Here is a 24,774-nt window from a genome sequence, read left to right as displayed (position 1 = left end):
TACACGTGGCACCAAAATTGCTAGTTACGGCACTGGTGCTGTGTTAGGTGAATAACATTGTGCTACTGTGTGGTGTAATTTGGAGTGGGAGCATTATTGTGTGGCCAAACCCCTCCCTTTGTAAAGTTTGGGTGGGGGCAATTTTTTAGTTTGCAGGAGGGCGCCGAACCCCCTAGCACCGGGCCTGGCTAAGACTTCATAATCCCAGTATTGATTGGACCACTTCTCAAGTGACCACCTGGGGGTCAGTCCTGCTTTGGGTCCTGTCTCAAGCGAATATTGCTGACACGAAGTTCTACTCCAAAGACAGTTGATATGGCTTATTATTCTTATGAATCATTCCCTGATGTTTTATGTATTTGGCACTGACATGCTTCCTCCTCATCGTCCCTGGGATTGCCCCATTGATCTAGTCTCCGTGTTTCCTGAGCCTGGTCGCTAGGCTACCAGGGACGTGGAGAGTCACTTCCGCCCCAGCATCAGTCAGTATCACAAAGGGCGGCTGATGACTTCCGCCCAGTGGTTGCTAGGTTACTTGGGGAAGCCAGCCGGGTGCGTCTGCCTCAGCTGGCGGCATTAGTTCCAGGTGGCTGGGCTGGATCCTCCTCAGCTGATTGTAAACCTAATCCATTTTAAGGGATTGAGGCCAGCACAGCCCTGCCAGTGATAGCTTCCATTTGTGCCAGTGATCTTCCTCTGGATTCTTTGTTGCCCATCCTGGGTCCAGTTCCAGTAACCGTAAGTGCTCCACTCTGGAGCCCAGGTTTATTTTCCCTACCGGTTATGCTAATATTGTTCACTCTTGTTTATTTTCGCTCTGGGGTTTCCAGAGTTTGCTGCAGGTCTGCACCATTTGGTTACTCCTAGACCAATGAGGTAATTTTCTGTTACGGTATTTTTCTGTATCTGCATGTGGTTTGCTGTGCTTTTGTGTGGTGTATATTGGTGATCTTTTGTGGTGTCATTTGCTTATGTTTGCGACTAGGTCACCCATGGTATGCGACAAGGTTGCTCATACTTTTTGTTGGCTTTCTCCTCCGAAGTTGGCAGAGTGCTGTTAGCCAGTTACAGTAGGTCCCTTTAGTCAGTTTCACCTTTTGACCCTTTTTAAGATTGCCGGTACTTTGTCCATACACAAGACCTGTTTGACAAAAATCAATATTCTACTTTTGGAATTAGGTCCCATGTGTATTGATTAAACAAACTGCAATACACAAGTTTTTTATTTTTATTTTTTTTATTGGTTAGTTTAAACATGTTGATCCAGGTACACATACCTAACTATCCTAAAACTATGTTTTATCAGATAGAGGATTATTAGACAAATTACTTAATTTAACACCGGCTACCGAGGGTTAGGCACTGGGCAGGGGGGGTTTGGGCTTAGGGAATGGGGGTGTTAGGTTTAGGCACTGGGGGAGGGCTTAGGGTTAGGCTGCAGTGGGGGGTATGAGGTTAGATTAGGCTGTGGGGAGGGGGTTAGGTTTAGGCATTTAGAAGGGGGTTAGGCTAAAGGGCAGGGTGGATAGGTTTATTTGGTACAGTAAGGGGGTTAGGCACTAGTGAGGGTTAGAGAGGTTGGGGAGAGGGTTAAGACATTTACGGAGACCCAGTTGGGATCCTCCATATTGGGATGCCGGTGTCAGTCTTTTGACCACCTGCATCCCTACTACCTGTGTATATATAATATCATTTACTGTCCTGTACTTCAGTCATATTTATCTTCAACAGTATTTTACTCTGAAACTGAGATTACATTATTTTCATCTCATTATAACAAAACAGCAATATTTTTAACTCTACATTAATCAACAGATTGTATTGCAAAATGAATGGCTTATACATAGCTCTTAACTATTTGTGTATACTTATAATAAAAAAAGACAATAACATGTTTATGGATGTTCCAAAAATTTCTAGATCATTAAATTGTAGATGAGGAAGTATATATTTAAGCATCTCATTTGTTCTGTGCTGTACTGTTGTCTTCTTACTGAAAAACATATTAGAAAGGAGAACTCATTATAGTAAACTTTTTGTATATGTATACAAATCTCTTGAAATGTACACTACTTGATCTACTACATATTTTACTACACAGTTTCAAAATGATAGAGATCATTTCATATACTGCAGGCTTGAACAAAAAAGGTGAATTTTATTGAAGTTACAGCATGGTGTCAATCAAGTACAACATGGCTGACCCGATAGTTGTTTCAACTGGAGTCCTTCCAGTTTTCATCAAGGGGTTCCACAATGCAGTACAGCAATGGTTTAAGTTCCCTACAAAAAGGTGCCAACAATCCCACCCAGATCAATCCAGACCAGAGCTGTCACTCAGCACCTTGTTTAGTGGTGCATGTGGCGAATCTGACAGCCAAGATGTGTGCGAGGCGTGTCATCGGGAAATCCCTGTCACAGATGCTTGTACTGAACTGCTGCCGTGGAGTGCTATCACAGGAGATGACAGCAGCGGACAGTTACAGTGGGGGAAAGGCAAGAATAGTGGAGATGAGGAGAGTGATCGGATGCAGAAGGCGTTTGATTGCGTGTTTTCAGGGAAAGTCACAGATCGTCCAACATGATGTTGTGACTCCACCAGGGGTTGTCATTAAAAAAAGACCATATTGAATACACGAGGCAAGGTAAAGCAAGAGATGGAAGAGATGCTACACCTAGGGGTCATAGAGGAGTCAACCAGTAAGTGGAATAATCCAATTGTTTTAGTACCTAAACCCTCAGGTGCTTTAAGATTATTCAATGATTTCTGTAAATTAAATCAAGTGTCTCGCTTTGATGTATACCCTATGTCCTGGGCTAATGAGTTAAAAAATGTAGCCAAGAGTCAGTACTTTACCCCTCTTGATTTAACAAAAGCTTCTGAGGCAAAAACAGCCTTCTCTACCCCAGAGGGCTTATTTGAGTACAAAGTGCTGCCATTTGGTTTACATGGAGCTATGAAAATGTTGCTGTGGCCCCATAGGGAATATGCAGCTGCATATTTAGACAAAATTGTTATCTTCAGTTATGACTGGGAATCACACTTACCTAAGTAGAGGTCATTTTAAAGTCTCTATGGGCACACAGATTTACCAATAACCCTGAGAAATGTGCCATTGGTATGGTGGAAACCAAGTATTGGGGGGACATTGTGGGCAGAGGACAAATTGCCTTTTTTTTTTTATTTTCTTTGCACAGCACTTGTGCACTTTTACAGCACACGTCCTGATGAAAAGACCACACAGGTCTTGAAACGTCGACCACTATGCTGTATGTATATTCTATGTGCAATATAAATATGGTTTAATACCTAAGCCGACTGAGTGCCGCCTGCTCCTTGTGGACCCTGCCATAGGTCTCAGGATATGTGGATTATACAATTTATTGGGAAGACATACCTTATCCATTTGAGAGCAGAACAACTACAATTGTATATGTATGTATATATAGATATATATATATATATACAAACACGTGGGGGGGGGGGGGGGGGCGGCGCGGCGCCTCTCAAAATAAATGAACCACAAGGTGCAGGAAGGTACTTCCTGCACCTTGATAAAGGGGCCTAAGGGCTCAGAAACGTTGGTAAATCAAGTTGCCACAGTGTGGTTCATTTATTTCGAGTGCCGCCCCCCCCCCCCCCCCATGTTTTTGTATATTAGCAGTACCCACTGCTCTACTGGAGGGCACCAAGGTGATTATTTACCATACACAGAATTGTCACCCTTATCACCTATAACTCTCCTCTCCTGGCCTTGCCCCTTCCTTCTCTCTTGGGTATCCAGATGCTTCTGTACCATCTCCTCCTGGATGTCCAAGCATTTTCTAAAGCTAAACATGGCTAAACTGAACTTTTTTATCTTCTCCCTCATGTAGAGTCTCCCCAGTACCTGATTTCTCAACCACTGTTAAAAATACCATTATTTCCCCTAACTCTACTTATTGGGTGTCACTCTTGAGTCCTCTCTCTTTGTTGTCTGTCACATTCAATGTCTTGCTCACCACCACAAAAACATTGTTTGCATTGGACCATTCTTCTCCTATTATGCTTTTAAACTTATTATCCATTATACTTTATTTCTCGGCTAAACTTCTGGCACTGTATTTCTCAGCTCAACTACTGCCACTTTCTCCTTACTCGCTTCCCCTGTTCCTCACTCCTCTCCAATTTGTTTTCAATGCTGCAGCTAAACTAATCTCATTGTTCCACATTTGCCAATCTGCTCTGCCTAAACTTGTATTCCCTCCCCTTATCCTACAATATTATCTTCAAACTCTTCACCTCGACATACAAGACCCTCTCTAAATCAACTGCTCCCTACATCTTCAACCTTATCTCTCTACATACTTCCTTTCCTTCCCTCTCTAATTGGTCAATGACCTCTCATATATGCTGGTTACTGCATTTCACACTTCAGACCAAAATATTGTCCATGCTGACCCTCTTACACTGGAATGAGCTCCCTCACGCTTTCAGATCCTCCCCAATCATTCACTTTACTACATTACATACCGCACCCTCTTGCCTTGGCCATATCTTTCTTACTTCCTGCTCTAAGGCCTCATGTAATCTGTCTGTTTCCCCCTTCCCCTTAGGAGTGAAATCTCTCATAAGTAGGGTTCTCCTCCCTGTTGTTCTCACAGTCCACTTCTTAACTTATGGCTAAATCAGTCCTCAAGATCTACCAACAGTTTATGTTTTTCAGGCAACCTGTGGATCTATATTAGTAATGACTACAGCTGTGCACCAGCTAGGTAATTTGGAAAACATTGACCGTTGGTAGATCTCGAGGACTGGTTTGGCCATCTCTGACCATAGTGTACTCCCACCCAGCAGCCCTTTACCATTGGGCTCAACTGAATCACAACCATTTATATCTGGCAGCTGCTCCAAACCTGATAGTCTTGCCATTACTTTTGTATACAGGTTCCAACCTATGTCAAATACCTTGCACCTTTTTTCCCCAGCTGTTTTGTGTGTAATGTGAACTGTGGTCTTAAAAGCTACTTGTCTGCTGTTATCTTTTGGTTACTGTACTACTTTGTTTACCCTGTGCTGCCTTATTGTTTACCTAATCTATGTCACTGTGGACCACTTGTTGCACCCTATAAAATGTAGTAATAGTAATTTTATATAAAGGTTTATAATTATGTTCACAGTCCTACAAGTAGAGCAGTGAGCAGCAAGGGGTGGGCAACCCTGAGGATCTGTGGCTCTGTCTGGGAGAGGAGGGGTGCCTGGGAGAGGTGAAGTTGCATGGAGTTCAGAACCTCAGACTACAGGCAGTGCTGTTAGGATTATCACTAGCAGTCTCATAGGAGATTGGTGCAGGCAGCTGAGATAAATGTATTGGTTGGGATCTTGAAATACTGTAGCTGCAACTGTGTCTGCAAAGGGAGGAGTCAAATGCAAGGGATTGGTGATAGCTAAGGGTCCAGAACTGACTTCTGAGCATGGCGGCTCACAGAAGAGCACATTCAGATGCAACCATGTGAAGGAAAGTTCAGTTTGGCCTGGTTATGTGACAACAGCAGACAAGGTACTGTATAAAAAACGATATATTATGTATTTTACAATACAAACAAATTAACTAAAATAGATCTAACAAACCATGATGCATACCTCCTCTGATTGCTTCTGCAATATTTCCCTGAGACTCTGTGGTAATGTGTTATAGAGATCCTCTTCAACAACAATTTGACTTCTTTTGAGAAATGGGCAATTGCCTATATCGGCAGGAAGATTATCAAGCTTATTATGTGAAATCTCAAGCTGTCTTAATTGTTTTAAATTCCCAATTGCTGATGGGATCTTTTGTATAAGGTTGCATGATAAAATAAGTACACGTAACTTTATGCAGCAAAACAGCCCTTCTGGTAATACTGATACTTTGTTGTGTTCGATGTTGAAAACAACTAGTTCCTGGAGTTTAGAAATTTCTTCAGGAACAATTGAAATGAAATTGTATGCAAGAGTGAGATGCTTCAGTCTATGAAGATAAAACAAACTTGATGGCATCTCACTGATCAGATTTTTGTTGAAGTTTAGGTATTCCAGGGATGTTACCTTTGCTATATAAGGAGATATGACTGCAATTGCATTATAGTGTAGCTTAAGAGATGTAAATTTCTTGAGATTCTGGAAGCTTGCTACTTCACTCATACCTGTCAAGTTATTTTCTCTAAGATCTAATTCCTGTAGGTTGCTTAAACTGAATACCACACTTGGAATCCTATCTAGTCCACACTCCACAAGTTTAAGAGTGTTTAACATCGAAAGCTTTCTGATGTTATTTAAGGACGTCAGCTTGTTTTTTTGATTATGGATACTAAGATAGTACAGATGATTTGCAACATCATTTACAGCTATTGGAACTTTAGAAAAGTTTGATACAAAATGCAGAGATTTGAGATTTTCCAGTTCACGGAAAGACTGCAGTGTGATAAATGTTTTGTTGTCCAGCTGAAAATTACCTTCAAAGAAAAGCTCTTTGACATTTTCCAAACTGTAGATCCAATCTGATATCTCAGTTGGTCTTTCAAATCGGACACGAACAATCTGCAAGTTTTTCTGCAAAAATTGCAGTGCCTCTTTTTCCACTTTAACAGTGCTGTCCAGAATCCACATTTCTTTTAATAATGCTAATTTAGAAATTGGTTGTTCGATATATGCATCACTTATAAATTCCAGTTTGAGAACATCTAAATTCTGTAACTCATAAACAGAAGAAGGTAATCCAGATAACATGAAGAGGTGTAGCTCACACTTATTTTGTGCATTCACAATCATACGTTGCAAAAGCTTTTCTTTTGTCCACTCGTAGTTTAAATTGATTTGAAGCAACTTATTTTCACTAACATCTGAAAGAAAGATGGCAAAGTTTTTGGCATATAAACTGTCATACTGATCTATCAAATGCAGCAAGAAAGCAAAATCATTCTTAACATCAGGTATGTCATTAATGTTTGTTTCTTTGCGAACCTTAGCAAAGCTATATTCTTTTAACTTGCAAAAAAAGATCCAACTGAGTGAGTATACACAAGTTGAGCTGTATAATATAATGACCGCAATATATGCAAATGATAACATTTCATACAATCGGAGCAAACCGTGAATACAGAAGAAATCAGAACATCCTGTTGAGTGAGAACCATCCCTGCAGTATATGATGTAGCGCATTTTTGGAGTTAACACTGAAACGTAAGACAGGATACAAAGTGTTTGAAAGCACCGTATAACTGTTTGGCGAATGTACATGGTATAAAGTATATCTCCATCCTCCGTATGAATCCGAAATTTCTTTACCTTTTCAAACAAAGCCTTCGCTTGCTCAGCATCTTTTTTATCTAAGATAGTAAGTGGCTGCTTTCCTGAAATGCTGCTGGACTTTTGTGTCTGTGCCTTAGGGCCATAGTTGTCAATGGAAATCGGCTTTATAGGCACACTACTGTCTGTTAGAAAGCTCTCTGAAGCATTTGCCATATCAGTAAGTGAAGACTCCAGTCTTGTTGACGTCATACTGCCAAGATCTTTTTTATCAGAAAACTCATACATAGTCTCGGAAAGTGCCTTTGTTGTCCACGGGGAATCTAAGCATTTAAAAAGCACAGATACAAAATGTTCGATTTTTGAACTGGTTCCTGGAAACTTAAACCAAAAATGTGCACACACCATGAAGATCATTGAATGCATAAGTACCAAGTATGGAAAATATTTTGAGTACCACAAAGTAGCTGTGTCATAACACCATTGGTCAATCATGACATATTGCTGTCTATCCAAGTAAAATCTTATGTTTAATTTTTGTTCATCAAATGCTTCAGTAATCGTTGCATTCCACTTTAATGTCTTCATATCAAATCCATTTGGAACTGGGATACAAAGTATTTTGGCTCCAGAGGGCATCTGGAATATAAAATAGGAATAACATAAAACAGCAGTCATCTAAATTAATTTGTAAGTATACTGCTCATTTTTTAAATGGAATGTCTTATTATATTTAATAAAGCATACATAAACTCATGGCATTGAAAAAGAAAATATGAATGTGTGGTGCGCAACTCAACAGCAGCTGGCACAGGGTGGTCAAACCTAAAAGATAAAAGACAGAGTGCCAGCGCTGGCTGTACCAATGATTGTACCAGACGTTTCTCAAAAGTATAACAATTTTAATAATATAAATTAATATAATACATATAAAATATTACAATTAGCACAGTAAATCCTTAAACATAAAGTCCACCAAAAGATTAGAATAGTGTATCACCGGAATACTTTTGGTGATGATTTAAGCTGAAAAGTTTCTATATGGTAAAGGACATGAACATTTATATCACCATCCTGGTCGGTCCGGCAAGCACACATGGCCAATAAAGTTGATTCTGATTCTGATTCATATCCCAAAAATGAAAATAAGATAATTTGTAAATACTGGGAAATAAGAGAATTTATCTGCATTTATTTTATAACCTAAAATTAATTGTTAAGCAATGTAGAAACAATGTTGAAAATTAGTAAATTACAATAATATATGCACAGATGGGCTGGCCATATAATTTATCTATTGGCCATACTTACTGCATTTGTCATGGTCCAAAGTGAAACGTCTTAATACATTTTCCCATGGGCAATCAGCCAATTGGATTAGCTATCCCATCTATTAATTTCTGATTTATTAGAAAAGATGGCTGCTTAGTAAAAACTGATCTCAAATACCAACAATACCTGAATAACAGCCAACCAAACGTATAATAAAAATAAGAGGACAGGAGATTCTGTTACGGTTCTGTAGGTGGTCAGAAGACCTGCTCCCTGACTCTGTTGCCCCAGCCTGACGTCCCTGACGAGATACTTGCGGAGCTAGTCTTCTCCTGTACCCGTCTCGGCTGAAGGGCAAATTATGTCCGCCCCACTCTGCTACAGGCAGGTTTTATGTTCAGGACAACGTATCTGTGGAGGCAGACCAGCAGCAAAAGGACCTCTAACTAAACCTGACGTGCAGGACTGAGACCCCTACAGGAATGGCAACAATGCCCAAATGGTGTAATATAATAAATACAAATGGCAACAATGCTCAACGATGGAATATAACAAAATACAATACTGTAAAGCACAAGGGTAACTGGCGGGGTGCACCCCTGACTTATAGTTACATAGTTACATAGTAGGTAAGGCTGAAAAAAGACTTGCGTCCATCTAGTTCAACCTGGTATAGATATCCATTGCTGATTTGGTAGGTTCTGGTATTTTACAGACAAATTATATTTCTTATTTGTACCCATGGATGTTTTTCTCCAGTAAATGTTTGTCCAACTTTGCCTTGAACGCATTTAATGAGCCAGCCGTTACCACCTCTCTGGGAAGAGAGTTCCAGAGTTTGACTGTTCTGACCGTAAAGAAATTCTTTCTACTAGCTGAATGAAATCTTTTTTCTTCTAATCTATACTCATGCCCTTGCGTCCTAGATTCCTTTCTAGTAGAAAATAGGGTGTGTGACAGTTCCTTATATTGGCCCTTGATATACTTGTACATGTTGAGCATGTCCCCCCTTAAACGTCTCTTTTCTAATGTAAATAGTCCCAAATTGCTTAATCTCTCCCCGTAGCTTAAATTCTCCATTCCCCTAATAAGCTTTGTTGCTCGCCTTTGGACTTTTTCTAATTCTATGATGTCCTTTTTATAGTGTGGGGCCCAGAACTGTACTCCGTACTCTAGGTGAGGTCTCACCAATGCTTTATATAGTGGCATAATTACCCTTGAGTCCCTAGTTTCCATTCCCCTCTTAATACATGCCAGAATTTTGCAACGAATGCTGACAGCAGGTTCAGGCTAGGACACTGCAGGCTGGATGAAGCAGGTACTGCGGACTGAGGTGACCAAGGACCAGATACATGCAGACTGAGGCACAAACGAAGCTGGCACACAGGACGCTGTACACAAGGTGCTGGGACCGGGAAGACTCTGGAGCTCAAACATAGAGGGAATGCACGGCAGGATACACAAAGCTATCAGTAAGCTAACAGAAAGCTATAACCGGCATGGGACTGAATAACCAGAGGGTTTATATAGAGAGCACAATGTGGTGCTGATTACACATTGCCTACAGGTGAGCATTGCAGGCTAGAAGCCTAATTAAGACACACCTGAGTCCTGATAACACACCACTGAAAGTAAGCTGCAATGGCCCAGGCTGACCACTGGAGGCCACCAGCGAGTAAACACACACACATGCTGGAATAAACCCAGGGAGCAGAATCCAGGGAAAACAGACAAACTACCCACAGAATATGAAAAACTGCACATTTACACCGATCCGCTGGAGGCGGATCGTAACAGATTCAACACCACTAACATGTAACTCACATGATACATGCTAGATAAAATTAGATGTGCAGGGTCTGTAAACCAAGCCTACCAGAATTTGACATATCAGAGTAGTTCCAAGCCAAGAAGAATTAATAATGTATCAGTATAGGGATGTGGGCTGTGGAATGCATGCACTACTGTAGTTATGTCAGACTGTGAAGGGCTGTGGTCTGCAGAACTACTGTAAGACCATGTCAGTGAAAGGAAGTGGAGACCACAGGTGCCAGCCACTGTGGCACTACTACTGTGGCTATGTCAGACTGAAGGACTGTAGGCTTTAGTATTAAGACTGTGTTATTAAAGGGTTGGGGGGGGGGTGCAAGTACTACTGGGGCACTACTACGGTGTGTCACGTTTCGAGAAGCACCAGCTGGAGTGTAACAGAGGGCTGTTGCATGAACGACAGATTGAGTGAAGCAATTGGATAAAATTAAACCTTTTTTGAATAAAGATACTGCGGTACAACATATGAATGATGGCATAAAGAATAACTGTAGATATTGATAAACTGAAAGAAGGCAATAATAAACAGTACTTATTGGAGAGCTTGAAGATGATTGGGAAGTTGAATGATTGGATAATTGCAGGATTGGATGATTGAAGAAAGATTGGATGAAGGATTGGATGAAGGATTGGATGATTGGATGAAAGAGAAGAAGATGAAGTCCAGTTGAATCTGTGTTGAGTGAGATCGTAGCTGCAGGACCAGGGATGCGACCACGGATAATAACCATCAGGAATGAAGGAAGAAGATGACACCCTTTGGGGGGTAAACCTTGTCCTATCCTAATAGGCGGCAGAGGGTTCCGTGATGATATGGTGGAGCATTGGACGATCAGCAAGGAGATCAGCGAAGACTTTCACCGGGATGCGAAGGAGAGCTGTAGTGGATACTACAGGGATAGCCAGGAGTGACCAATGATGTTAGCTGGTAGACATAATTGTACTGACTGCCGGTCTGGCCCGGCTAGTCAGACTTTAAGGGTAGAGCTGAGCGGTGATTGGCTGCGCGTGTGACCTCACACTTTGGAGTCGCATAGCATAGGCTGTAACAACCAAGAAGATGGCCGCCGCCAGATGCGGCGACAGAAACCAGCTGGCGGAGAATATACGCGGAGGTGCTGCAGTCGGCGCTTCCCAGACAGAGGCCTAACATACCACAAAAAAATTTGGAATCAGACTTATCCAGCGCTTGGAATCTTGAATACACCAGGATCTCTCCGGTGACAATTTACATATAAATGAGAAAAAAAGTGTGCAATAGTGAAGTACGTTTTAAGGCACTTTCAATTTAATACATCTCTCATAAAAACATGGTTACTAAAACACACATATAAAATCTCAATACATAAAACAATAGGCACTATTTAAAGTGCATAAGTGAAATCCAGAATTGAGAAAGTACTGAGAATTACCGGGTGGAGTGGGAACTGATACACAGAACAGTCCCAAATCAGCTTTGATAGTGCAGTCCTTATGGAGTAAATCTGCTGGGCTCCAGGTCCTGTCACAAATCCCCGGGTGTCAGTCACTTCCTTCAGTCCATATGCATGTAACACCAACGCGTTTCTTCCTCTAAACGGAGGACTTTTTCAAGGTGTGCTTATAGTGGGCATACAGTCTGTTTAAATACCTAATCCTTCCCGCGCCCCGCCGGACTCTAATTAGCAGATGACTACAAGTCCCATAGTCCTTTGCGGGAGCGCGGGCTTCCTGCTGCCGCCTGATGACGGCATCCAGGGTAACCGCGGCAACCACAGACTCAGACGCAGCCGAGGTCTGGTGCCGATACGTCACTTCCGCTTTGTTACTTCCGTGTTGAGCGCAGTTCATAGAATGGAAAGATTGGACTTCATATACCAGCAGCCTTTGTGTACGCTGCCGTCCTCCATCTTTGTTGTGCACGGTTGCTAGGCACAAATGCGTTCTGTGTCATATATGATAGTCTTGCGGAATAGATCTATACATGGGTGAACACAGAATTAATACAAAGATCTGGACTCAATATATAAAACTACTCTATATAAAAGACATATAAAATCAACATGAGGTACATAAATGTGATCCCCCATAAGTAAAACAATTTTTTAATACGTATATTGAAAGTTTTTTAGTAGTTTTTTGATACCCCTATTAAAAAAATTAAAGAAACCATTTTATTTCAAAATCGGAGTTTAAACCTCCAGGTAATAATGTGTTAAGGTCATAAATCGTCTGCATTTCAGCACGTGCTAGCTGTTTGGCTAACCCCTTTTGTCGCCAATTTTCTTTAATTTGTTTAAGTCCACAAAAGGTTAAAATATCTCTTGTGTTGCAGTTATGGTGCACCCTAAAGTGCTCTGATAGTGCATGGGTTTTAAAACCATTTCTTATGTTCCTGAGGTGTTCCCCAATTCGTACCTTCAGGGGCCTTGATGTTCTGCCTATATACCATAAGTTACATTTGCACTGTATTGCATAAATCACACTGCTGCTGTTACACGTGACAAAATTATCTATTTTTACAGTTTTTTCATTGATGGATATTTCTGTAATTTTGGATCCTTTCCCTGGTATCCCCCTACACCCCAGACACAGTCCACATCTAAAAAACCCTTTAGACTTTATGGTTGTCATGGATTTGCTGGGGGGAACTGCACTCTTTACCAGTTGTGTTCTGATAGTGGGGGCTCTTTTGTAAATACATTTGGGCCGTTCTGGTATAAGTTTTCCTATTACTGGGTCTTTCTGTAATATGGTCCAATGTTTCTGTAGTGTCCGTTCCAGGGACTTATATTGACTATTAAAAGTAGTGATAAAAGCCCATTGGAATGCAGATGAATTATCCTCTTTTGCTCTTTCAGATGGTTTAAGGAGTGTTAACCTATCTAATTCAGCCACTTTACTGCTGACACCATCGATTTTGTCTCCTATATATCCAGAAGATTTGAACTTATTGCCCATCCCTACTGCTTGATCAATATAGACGCTTTTTTCAGTGCAATTCCTTCTTAAGCGTCTAAATTGGCCCTCTGGTATTGAACTAAGCCAATTTGGATGATGGCAACTGGTAGCCTGGATATAGGCATTCGAATCAGTAGGTTTACTATAATTTCGTGTGTGTATTACGTTATTTTCGATGTATATGGAGATATCGAGGAAATTGACTTCCTCGTGGCTTTTCTCATATGAGAATTCTATATTCCACATATTAGTATTGAGATATGTAAAAAATGAATTTAAAAGCTCCTCTCCCCCCTTCCAAATAAAAAAGACATCGTCGATGTAGCGTTTCCATAGCACCAGGTTCGCCCCCAGGGGACAATGGTTCCAGATATTCTCCTCTTCCCATTGCCCCATGAAGATGTTAGCATAACTGGGGGCGAACCTGGTGCCCATCGCGGTGCCCACATTCTGCAAGTAAAAACCGCTGTTAAAAGAGAAATAGTTGTTTTCTAAGATAAAGCGTACTCCATGTATTAAGAATTCTTGTAGGTCATTACCCAGATCACTTGTACTTAAAACTTTTTTAAGGGCGTCTATGCCTTTGTGATGTTCAATTATAGTATATAGCGATTTTACATCTGCTGTAATTAGCATATAGTCCTCCTCCCATTTGACCTAACATAACATGGACACCATCATGGCGGCCCATGCCTCACGCCACTCAGAGCCTGCACAGCAGGAGACTGCACACCACAGCTGTCACCTGGTGGTGACAAAGTGTCGGAACGCAGACAGACAGCATGGGTATCAGCAGCGGAGGTGAGCACCAAGACAGAGGGTAGCATATCAGAGGTCTGTAGGACCGGGACAGCACAGGGAGCCAGGGTAGCTGAGATGGTGGTCGTGACATGGCGTATGTGTTATACTGCGAAGTGCACTGGGCTGTAGCACACAGAACTGTGTCAGTGAAAGACTGTGGGGGTGGGTGCATGCATCTCTGTGGCACTACTCTGAGGCACTATGCTGTTCAGTGCAGGCATTGTTTTAATAACATTTAAGTTAAACTGTCAAAAATAATGTTAATTAAGTGCCATTGTGCCACTATAATCATAAGACCCGTTATTCCTGCAGTGAACCGGTATTTTGGACCCTACACTGGACACCCCTGGTACCTGGCCAGCGGGATCTCGCCTCCCCTCCCCCTCCGCCCCCTCCTCGAACCTTGCAAGCAGGGTCCCCCATCCCTTGGAACCAGGCAAGCGGGGTCTTCACCCCCCCCCCTTCCCCCTGAAACGCAGGGTCTCCGTCTCCCACACCCTGGCAAGCGCGGTCCATTGCTGGGGAGGCAGCGTGGCATGTAATGCTGGGGAGGCAGCGGGTCCCTTGAATGGGCTGTGTGGGCTGTGTGCAGACCCTGCTGCTGCAGAGGCAGACACACGAGAGCGGGTGCTCTGGGTGACCCGGCGCTCCTGCTGTGATTCCACCGTGTGCTGCTGCCGGTGATGGGGATGCTGCTGCAGGCGGGTGATCAAGGCTGCTGCCCGGGGAAGGGGAGGTAGGTAGGTGCTGGCTGTGTGCTGCAGTACGGGGTGGGGGGGGGGCTGCCACCCCCCGGGTCACCCCCTGAACCCACTCTTGCTACTGCCGGTGTTGTAGCTCTAATGCCGGCAGTGTGCACTGGCAAGTACCAGGGGAGGGGGGGGGGGGCGCACGCCAGTACCAGGGGAGGGGCAGGGGGGAGAGCACAGGCCAGGTACCAGGGGAGGGGGGGTATATTACTGATTAATTACCGTTTTGTACCTTTCACAACGGGTGCAATGTGAAAGGTACAAAAACGGTAATTAACCAGTAATATACCGTTTACAACATGCAATGTGAAAGGGGTTAAACTTGCTCTGACCCGGTTAAAGAAACGTTTAAAAAACCGGGTCAGAGCAGGTTTTGCAGTGTGAAAGCAGCATTATTCAGGCATTGTGTTGTAAAATAATAATAATGTGCATTAGTAGCCAATGTGTTACTTTAATGCTGCTTTCCCACTGCAGACCAGTTTAAAGTACTGGTAATCTTAAATGGTATTTAAAACGGTATTAGCATTCCCACTGCAGCAGATTACCGTTTTAAATACCATTTAAGTACCATTCCCATTGCAGTGAACCGTGTAAAATGTAGAGTGCCTAAACCCCCCCAGTGTAAAGAGTGCCTAATCCCTCCGCCCCCAAGTGTAAAGAGTGCCTAACCCCCCCCCGTACCTGCCCTGTGCCCCCACCTCCCCTCCCCTTTTACTTACCTGCACGGGGATGCAGGGCAGTGGGGAGGCAGCGGGGGTCCATGCAGGGTCCATGCAGGGTACAGGCAGTCCCAGTGCCTGATGAGAACTAGTAGTTCTCACTTTGCGCATATGTAATGAGTGCACATGCATAATAATGAGCCGCTCATTACATATGCGCATATGTAATGAACGGCTCTTTATTATGCACGTGCACTCATTACACATGCACAAAGTGAGAACTACTAGTTCTCATCAGGCACTGGGACTGCCTGGAGGCTAAATAACGTTTAAGAGGCATTCCCACTGCCTCTTAAACGTTATTTTAACGTGTAGGACGGGTTGAAATACCATTTAGCTTTCCCACTGCAGCCTTAAAACGGTAAATTGCGCTGAAAATCTGCAATTTACCGTTTTTTTAGCTGCAGTGGGAAAGGGGCATAAGTGTTGCGAGTCACAGCAGTGCATAAACATAATAAATATTGAATAAATGTTTACCTCAAATCGCACATGTAATAGTGTGCATATTGTGGTACAATCGCATGTTTTGAGATGACCAAAAAATCTAGATGTTTTCTCATTAAAAACAGCAAATGTAATAGGGTACAATTTTTTAAATCATAGTAACATATCGTAGTAACATACAGTAGTAATAAACCTGGAGCCTGTTCCCTATCATAGGGGGTGAACAGCACTAAAGCAAACATCACAGAGCTCAGATAATGGACAGGGTTACCCATATTCCACTACAGAGAAATATACAGATCTATACGGGACTGGTAAATATTGCTCATTTAAAGCCTGATATTGTCTCATAGTAGCAATAATGCAGCCATAAAAGCCTCATAGCCAGCCCATGCCTTTTATGTTATATGTTGTATGTCTTGTGTGCCTAATTTTGAGTGTAAATTGATACATAAATGCATATTTTTATTGTGATATATGTTTTTTTATTAAAAGAAAGATTTATCTTTGGGCAGTATTCAATGAGAAAAATTCTCCGTGCATGGCGAGAGATTTTTTCTCTCACCATGCACTCGCCCTGTTCTGGAGGGCTCGCTGCCACTCCTGCTCCCACTATTCAATGTGGTTAATGTAGGGTACACACCAGGGCGACCCGCTCACGATGCACATCGTGAGCGGGTCGTCAGTGTCTCGTCCGACCCGCTCACGGTGACGCGGGGGGGCACGACCCACTCACGATGTGCACCGTGAGCGGGTCCGATCCGATGGCGACCCGCACACGGCAGTATGGTCGTCATTGAGATCCTACCTGCAGCAGGTAGGATCTCAATAACGACCGACCGACCCGCGGGACCGTGCATCGGATCGGTATTGGTTCACACCAGGACAGAAAAGGGCCCAATCACCACACAATCTACATCCAATTGGTCGGAATTGGATCTAGATTGAGGGGATCGGGCCCTAGTCGTCCTGGTGTTTACCCAGCATAAGACTCGCCACCACTTGCGGCGAGTCTTAACCCCTGCAGCGGACGAGCCAGGGGACGGTGGAAGCCAGGGAGATTAAAGTCTCCCTGGCTGCCCCAGAACATATGTGGAGGGGAGGAGGGCTCCCCGGGACCCAGGCAGCACAAGCTGCCCCCCCCCCTATAGCCAGCGGGGGACCCAGTATTCACTGCACCCGAACGTGCATATGTAATGATCGGGTGCAGTGAATATATGAATATCTAATGAGCGGCTCGAGAGCTCCGGCCCCCTGCTGGCTGCTCTGTGTAAAAAAAAAAAAAAATTTTTTTTTTAAAATATTTTTTTTAAATGAAATATATATTCATGTGCTATAAGCACATGAATAAAAATAACATGCCCCTTCACAGAAAAAAAATCCTGATTTTTTTTACACCAAAATTAGTTTAAAAGTTCACATTCCAGTTCTCCATGAAAAGATGGAGAATTGCTACACGGAGAGACACAGTGAAAATCACTTAAAAATACGGTGAAAATATCACATTGAATAGGGTGGTTCACTTTTGGAGAGCAAAATGCTCCTTCCAATGCGAAAATAGCACAAACTCGCCATAAAACACGGCAAATTTTTCTCATTGAATACTGCCCTTTATCTTCCTTACTATTGAATCACTAGTACTTATTATTGAGGCACACATTCCCCCTGTCTGTGTGGCGGCAGCTCTACCCAATTAATTAAAGGGTCTGATTACCCTGATAAGAACCAGCGCTACTGAGTGACCTGTTCACTCCCCTCTCCCTTCCCTATGATAACTCAATTTTTAAAACCAGGAGCGGCTCTTTGAGCCTGGGGCTGGTTATAGCCATTGGGGAGACGCCAGTTTTTAAAATTATTTATTTATTTTTCTCTTTTTTTTTTTACACTGCCGCCAGCACGGATCTGATTGATATTTTTATAATTTTTTCTGGTGTGTTTGTGTCTATTTATTTAACTATTGGTTCTGCTGTGGAGCTAAGAGTCCCCGAAAGCCCACTAATGGGCTGCATGCTGGTTCTCCAAGTTCCAGTATGCGGACTAGGCTTGCAGGGACTTATAGTTCCATAGCAGAACCCAATAGTTGTTTCTATTTTTACACAATCAGGGAACCAGACAAGTAGGGGTTCCCTGTATTTTTTTAATCCAGCACCAGGTTCAACCAGCCAGCAGGGTAATGCCACAGCCAGGGGACACTTATTATATAAGGTCCCACGGCCAAAGCATTACCCCCTGACCGGTCAGCCTGGGCAGGGGTCCTGGGGAAGTGGGGACCCCCCCCAATGAAGGGGTCCCCCCTCCAGAACTTACCTACCCAGGCTGAAGACTTGGGCTGTCCCAGGTACCCCTGATGATGTTATTGATGTTAAAAAAATACATTATGATCACAATATTTTATGAAGTAAAATTGTCAGTCTACATTTATCACTGAAAGAAACGTATTTACCTGTAAGGATATACCCAAGACTGATACCATAATCATAAGAATAGTAAGATATTCTGTAAAAACATCCCACCAGGGCTTCAGTATTTTGAAGTTTTCCTGTTGATCACCAAAATATTTCAGATCTGCAACAGTTGCCATAGCTACTGTAATAAAAAAAAAAGAAATATTAATTTCATCTATTTTGACAAAAGCATAGTTGAAAATCAGGTTTTTTTTAAATACACCTCATTAATATATATACATAAAATACCACTCATATAAGAACTTATACATGGATAATTGCTATATTTAAAAAAATGTTAGGGACAGTGTGTATTTTGCCTGAATTTTCTTTTCTATTCTCGTGTAGGGGCAAATTATTACAATACAACTGCTGTTGGAAAGGCTTAAGGAAGCTTCATAGGATGTCAGAGATTGATTTCTACTTGCAGCCTATGGAGGTGTGAACCAAGATCAATCCATTGTAATAGCACATGTACAGCTTGTGTGTAATTGAATTCTTCTGTTTGAGTGAATTTCCATACAGATGGAGCCCACCTCGCCTGGTGGTCAGATCGCCAACCACCAGCCCCCGCCAGCTGTCAGAAGGGGACATGTGTGCATGAGACGCTCGAGCGTCCCCTTCCAACGGAGCTCCCTGTCGGTCTCCGCCAGTCGCCGTTGGTCCCCGCACACAGTGCAAAAACATCAGAGTATCCTAGTTACCCACCCCCGCCGGAGACACGCATTAGCGGTCTCTGGTTCCTGCTTCACCGCTTCCCTAATAAGATCTTCATAGAGACACTCTGAAGCTGGGTGCTTTACTGGAATAAGATCATAGGAGACACCAGTGGCTGTAGTGGCAGTGCGGCCACTGGGCATACAATTGTTTTCCTGAAAGGGTTAAAAACCGGAGCAGTGGGGTACACGGAGAGCTGCAGTGGCAGTACAACAACCCATGTTTTAAGAGCATTCCCCCAGAGCAAAGGATATAAAGACCCTACCAGTAATTCCAGCAGATGGGTGAGAGTGCCTTTTTATTATTCCTCATAATCCAGACCTGTTAAAAGTTTTTTTCCAATCTATGCATTGAACGTTTATAGGGTACCCTGGAATAACATCTTATCCCCAAAGCTGTTTTTTTACATAGAAAGGGAGTACCCCAAAAAGTCTAGTTTATTACATCAAACCCCCCCTTTGACTGTGTACCTGAATAGTGACATTTGTTTGTGGAATTTTTTGTCATTTTTATTATTTTTTATTGGAGTTTTTACGTTTTTCACGATATTTTGAATGCAATAAAATTTGGATATTTTTTATGAAAAGTGGACCTTGTTGCTTTAAATCTGGACATTGTGGTGAACTATATTTGAACATCTAGTTCGCTCTAAATCCAAGAAGTCTAGTGCTGTGAAGGGTCCTAAAAACCTTTGAAAATTATCCTACAGTAGTTACCCCTCCATCAACAACATATACCCCAAAAGGACTGTTTACATGATACATTTTAATTATCTGTGTTTTTGCAATAGCGCTTTTATTACAGTTTTAAACGTTATATGTTCTATACATAAATTTAGAGCTGCATTAAAACAATTTTTGCGCAGATATCTTATATTTACTCATAACAATACTTATTAAGGGATTATCTCCCATTAGTGTAATAATACCTAATTATAAAATATAGAAGGATAGAATAAGCGTATTAAATAATAGAAATAAGTGATTTAAAAGAATATTAACACTGTATGGCCATGTTGTCAGTTATATTCCTTTTGGGTTACTGTTGCCTCTAAAAGGTTAATATTTTGTATGATGTCCTTGAATTATGTTCTTTGTTCTTTCAGTTGGGAAAACAATTCTAATCTGCTATTGCTATGAGAAAGAATTGTAATGTTTTAGCTTCTAATGGATACTTTTGTCCCCCTTTGTGGGGCTGCGTGTAATTGTTACAATTGTAACTTTGTCAGTTTGTACTGTATCGCTTCATGTGAAAATTAACAATCTTAGCTAGACTCCTGTGGTATAATGACAACATTGGAGCTGGTTTGATAGAGCTGGTTTGACAGAGTACAGTATGTTGTTCTCTGGAAATAATATGGTGCCAAAATGCAGTGGTGAAACTTCTACTCCAACCCATGAAGTCATTATTGGTCCGGGCAGCAATGGTCTCCTTTTCCTCATGGGCCCCGGTGCAATGCACCTGCTGTACCAATGGTAGTTCCACCTCTGCCGAAATGCATCCCATAATGTTAATGTTATAGTTTTTAAATAGAAAAAAAAGTTAAGATATATGTGTTCGATTTATTCGGATAAATTCGATTTAAGTTTGATTTATTCGGATTCGGATTTGTTCGGATTGGGGATTTGGTAATTAGGTTAATTGAAAATACTATTATTTCTCTAGGTTTGTGTGACATATGCTATATGTGGGCTCTACCACATATAGCACATGCTCTGCTCTTTGCGCCTGGTTACTGTTCACAGGAAGCAATTCAATAGATTATTTTCATTTAGGCCACGAGGGGCTGCGGTGTCCAGGGTATAAATCCATTGCACTTCACGCTGTTTTAAAGCCTTGGTGCTATCACCACCTCGAATATATTTGGGTATATGGTCCCCCAGCATACATTTGGCTATGGTCCAGACAGTGCTGAGCCACAGGTTTATACATATATATATATATATATAGAAAGAGCAGCAGACCGGCACACTCACTGGCTCAGACGCTAGGATTCTGCTTTGCTGGGTGCCCCCACTGGAATCATGGAATAAACAACAGCTTGGAGGTGCGGCACTCCCCGCAAATTAACAGGACATGAAGCGGTTTAAAGGCAACGTTTCAATGTCTTTATTGCGACATTTTCCTGTTAGCCTGATGAAAATGTCGCAATAAAGACATTGAAACGTTGCCTTTAAACCGCTTCATGTCCTGTTAATTTGCGGGGAGTGCCGCACCTCCAAGCTGTTGTTTATATATATATATATATATATATATATATAAGGTACGGAAACTCACGGCACTCCGAGGAATTTTTTCAAAGAGATATATTCAAAAGTGTAACACACCAACTTTTCGGAGCAACAACGCTCCTTTTTCAAGGTGAAGTAGGAGGAAAAAGGAGCATTGTTCCTCTACAAATACGTGGTCAAGGGCACCGGGGTCCAGTGAAACTACAGGGAGAGTGCCAGGCCGCCATCTACTATATATATATATATATATATATATATATATATATATTCCTTAGATTAACAGCGGCACTCTGAGACTTCAGGTAGTGAAACAAGTAAAAACTTTACTGATCTACAGTTTCGGGGACATCACCCCTTCATCAGGGGTGATGTCCCCGAAACTGTAGATCAGTAAAGTTTTTTACTTGTTTCACTACCTGAAGTTTCAGAGTGCAGCTGTTTTCCTAAGGACTGCATACTACTGGCCACACAGCCAGCACAAAAAGGCAACTGAGCGAGTTACCCCACGGGGGGGGGGGGGGGGGGGGGTCTGAGTGCCGGGCATCAAAGATTGCTATATATATTAAGGATTTAAAGAAACAGAGCGATATAAGAATAAAAAAGATGGAAGATAATGTGATAGAAACAAAAGTGAGAAAATTCAAACGAGATCTAATGGATTATAAAAAATGGGAACATTAGATCTTGGCCTCGTCCTAAAAAATAACTATCCCAACCAACAGCATCAAGGTAATGACTGGCAAACGGTACCACTAAACCGTAGATTTTCTTATAGAAATCAACAGAATAATAGCAATGACATTCCACTTAGAAACAGGTTTGACGCACTAAACCCATCCACTCCCAGACAGAAAAAAACTTTTTTAGATCGTCCCCAGTGGAGAAACAAATTACCCACAGACAGATATACAAAAGAGAGCCCAGGTGTGAAAAGAAAACAAGACCTACTAGACGAGGGGCCCGAGGAGGAAAGGGTACAAGGTCAGAAGACCAAACCATTGAGGGAATATGGGATCTTTAACTTATCCAAGTATGAATTAAAACAAAATGAAATTAAGCTGTTATCTAAGGGACTGTCTTTTGCACCTAGGCCCTTATTCAGATCTGATCGCAGTACAAGTTTGTTCTCAAAATGGGCAAAACCAGGTGCACTGAGGGTGGGGCAGATCTAACGTGTGCAGAGAGAGTTAAATTTAGGTGGGGTTTGTTGAAACAGAAATCTATATGGTAGTGTAAAAATAATGCAGCCAGTATTTACCCTGCATAGAAACAAAATAACTTACAGAAATTTAACTCTCTCTATACATGTTACATCTGCCCCACCTGCAGTGCACATGGTTTTGCCCATTTTGAGAACAAATTTGTACTGCGATCAGATCTGAATAAGGGCCCTAATGTGAAACCTGATGCATTTGAATTATTCATTGATTCTAATAAATTTATAAGAAATCTTACATTAAAACGTCATTTTGCAAAAAATAAAACAATAAAACAAACACAAAACGGACAAAGTATAGGAACCTCATTAAAACCAAAGTCCAGTTTTTACCCCATTAAATCTCGTGGGAGTAATTTGGAAACCTTTCAAAATTTAATTCAGTAAGACTTTGAGAAAATGTGTACTAATAATAAAATTAATCATGACAACCTCACTAAAAACGAGAGGTACGCCTTGAAAAAACTAGAGGAAAATAATGAAATTATATTAAAATGTGCAGATAAAGGTGGAGGGCTAGTGGTCCTCAATAAAGAGGACTACCTAACTGAGGCACATCAATTGTTAGGAGATGAATTGACCTATTTAAAATTTAATAATGATCCCACAACCAGTATCATTGATAAAATTAAAAGTTTGGTGCAAATTGGACTAGAGAATCAAAGCATTAATAGCAAGGAATCTAAATACATTGTGATTGAAAATCCTACTGTGGCAATTTTTTATTATCTGCCTAAATTACATAAAAGATTAGAGAAACCCCCGGGCCGCCCGATAATATCGGGGATAGGCTCAGCTACTTCCCACTTATCAGAATTTGTCGACATACTGTATATCTGCAAATATATGTAACATCTTTAAAATCTCATCTTAAAGACTCGACAGAAGTCCTACAATGGTCACAGAACTTTGAATGGCAAGATGATTACAATTGGTGTACAGTCGATGTAGAGGCACTATATACCTCTATTCCCCACAAGGGTGGACTAGAGGCGGTTAACTACTTTTTAACTAAAGATGATACTATAAATGAACACTTCCGTCATTTCATTCTGGATAGTATTCGCCTGGTTCTAGAAAATAACTATTTTCTTTTTCAAAATTAATTCTTTTTGCAACTCTGTGGAGTTGCTATGGGGACTCCGTATGCCCCTTGCCTAGCAAATATGTACTTAGGCAGATGGGAAGAGAATAACGCTGAAATTAATGTAGAATATTGTCATCATATTAGATGTTATAAACGCTTCATTGACGATATCATTATAGTGTGGCAGGGAGATATTAGTACATTTGAGGAGTTTATGTCTAAAATAAATATAAATAACCTCAATCTAAAATTTACATCCAAGTTTAACTCTGTTAATATTGAATTCCTGGACCTAATCCTAGACACTACAAACTGGGAAACTAAGAAATGTATCAACACATTTACATACATAAAATGTGTCGACAGTAACAGCTACATCAATTTTTCCAGCTGTCACTTAAGCAAATGGGTATCCAATATCCCCTACTCACAATTCATTAGACTTAAAAGAAATTGCTCCACACTAGAAAAATTTGAAGAACAAACTGACATTTATAGTAGTAGTAGTAGTAGTAGTACGTTTATTTATAAGGCGCCACAAAGTGTCCGCAGCGCCGTACATAGCAAACAAAAAAAAAAATAATTACAAGGTAACGTACAGGGTGTGTAGAAAGATACAGTATAAATAGGGGTATAGCTGGTAGAACTAAAATCAGCATCAGTTCAGAAGTAGGTGTCAAAATAGTCAAGGAGACCGAAGATGAAGTAGAGGAAGGGAAGAACAGGACAGGAGCACAGGTGAGGTAATGAGGTAGGGTGAGTACGTGAGGAAGGAGGGCCCTGCTCATAAGAGTTAACATACTAAAAATAGGTGGGTGGACGAACGAAATACAATAGGATAAGTAGGAACGGAGGGGAACGGAGGCAGGATAGGAGGATAGTACCCGATTTAAGGAAAAAAACTATCCACAACATCTTATACAGAAGTGTAAAAAAAGGGCTGGTGCTAAAGATAGACAGGAACTATTAGTATATCAAACTAAAGATGAAGGAACGGAGAGTAGGTTTACCCCTTTTATTACAAAATATAATGTAGATAGTGACAAAATAAAAAAGA

General features: G+C 41.5%; 1 long non-coding RNA gene and 1 pseudogene across 2 annotated transcripts in view; both read right to left on the bottom strand.

Moving 5' to 3' along the window:
- Nucleotides 1–1,335: 1,335 nt before the first annotated feature.
- Nucleotides 1,336–24,774, bottom strand: part of LOC146027025 (uncharacterized) — a 46,098-nt gene continuing 22,659 nt past the window's right edge. The window contains exons 2-3 of one of the 2 annotated variants that reach the window (XR_014454633.1): nucleotides 18,466–18,605; nucleotides 1,336–1,993 (exon numbers count right to left, since the gene is read on the bottom strand). This is a non-coding gene — a long non-coding RNA (uncharacterized LOC146027025). Of the gene's footprint in view, nucleotides 1,994–18,465; nucleotides 18,609–24,774 lie in introns of both variants that reach the window. The other variant, XR_014454634.1, reaches the window with a different exon arrangement.
- LOC146026896 (volume-regulated anion channel subunit LRRC8C pseudogene) lies at nucleotides 5,603–7,571 on the bottom strand (annotated as a pseudogene).

The sequence above is a fragment of the Crinia signifera genome, chromosome 8 (genome assembly GCF_055691185.1).
Source record: "Crinia signifera chromosome 8, ASM5569118v1, whole genome shotgun sequence".
Classification (NCBI taxonomy): domain Eukaryota; kingdom Metazoa; phylum Chordata; class Amphibia; order Anura; family Myobatrachidae; genus Crinia; species Crinia signifera.
This window is presented reverse-complemented; position numbering and strand designations above follow the sequence as displayed.